We start from the raw sequence: 1,404 nt of genomic DNA on the forward strand, positions 1-1,404 counted from the left end.
TTTTTCTTAGCCAAACTTACCTGCTTCTGCTGAGCTAGCCTTTTGACTTATTTGACAGTTGTCTCCTCTAGTTTTACATCTATATCCCCTCCTCTTCCTTCTCTTCCCCTTCCTCCCTCGGTAGGTCTGAAGTCTTGTAACATTCCTGGCCACCGAGGAGCACAGATCCCGATCCAGAATATAGCTAGAAAATCATTGGAGGTGAAAACTCCACATAAGTCATGATGACCATAGGCAGGATACAAGCCTCCAGGGAGTGGTGACATATACACACAAATATAAGATGCCCATATTTTGGCTCAAGTCAAGAAAAGTGATTTTTATTGGGATTTGCTCCCTGGATGCAAGGCTGAGATCTGCAGTGCCCGCTTTGCTGATTGGAGTGGAAATGTGCACATTTCTTGTGGACTGCCTAATTTGACATTTATTTCTAAACCACAACCTGTTGAGTTCTGGGTAACTGAAAGTATAGTCAATCCCCTTAAACGTGTATTTTTAAGATGCTGCTTGGATAAGTGGATGTTGCATGATATTTGATCAGGTTGTGAATCTCTAGATTGTGAACTGGAAAAATCTTGTTGGGGTGCAGCTCAGCCCTAGCACACACCATTAGCTGATTACATAAAGTCAACAATAGGTCAGGAGGCAGAGAAGCCACCAGTTGACAGGGAGTGAACATTAGAAAACCCAGGAAAGAGAATGGAGGGTCTTTGAGTCGAAGGGTGTTTAAGACAGCGTGAGAAGGAGTTTTTTCCTTCTGGGATGTCGGTGGAGGAGGAAGGTCAGCTGGGTGCTCTCCCTGCCTCCTGAGCCTGCCTCCTGAGTCTTTATTTGGTAAATGGGGTATTGGGGATTTTGTTTGTTTGTTTAAAACACAAATGGATGAATCCTTACCAGCTTTGTCCTCTATGAGGCCCAGCCTGGTATCTGACAGTGTCATTCTAAGGAATATGTTAAAATGAAGCTAGACTCTTAACTGAGCAACCAAGGCCCTTTGTACACTGGAAAAGTTCTTCTTTCAAGAAGGAAATGAGACTTCCCCCGCCCTCTCTGAGGTGATCATTAACTTATTGTATCTGCCTTTAAATATCACTGGCAGCTTGGCAGGCCCAGTACTTTGGTATGTTAGCTTCTAAGGTCAGCAACTTTGTAAAGTGGGGCCAAGCAAACATGGGTTGCCTTTTTCACGGGTTAGCATGGGGCGTCGAGAAGTCCATGTGTTGGAAATGGACCGGGAAGCTGTACAAATAAAAGGTGAGCCACACTTCCCTGACTTAAATGCGGATTCTCCTGTCCTCTTCTTTCTCATCAAGTCAGAGGAACCCCTGTGCTTAACTTTGGGCAGTTAAGTGCCTGAGGACGTACCCAGTATTCAAATCTCTGTGGCTGCTTGTTCTTAGGTTT

The sequence above is a fragment of the Mastomys coucha genome, unplaced genomic scaffold, assembly GCF_008632895.1.
Source record: "Mastomys coucha isolate ucsf_1 unplaced genomic scaffold, UCSF_Mcou_1 pScaffold4, whole genome shotgun sequence".
NCBI classification, from domain to species: Eukaryota; Metazoa; Chordata; class Mammalia; order Rodentia; family Muridae; genus Mastomys; species Mastomys coucha.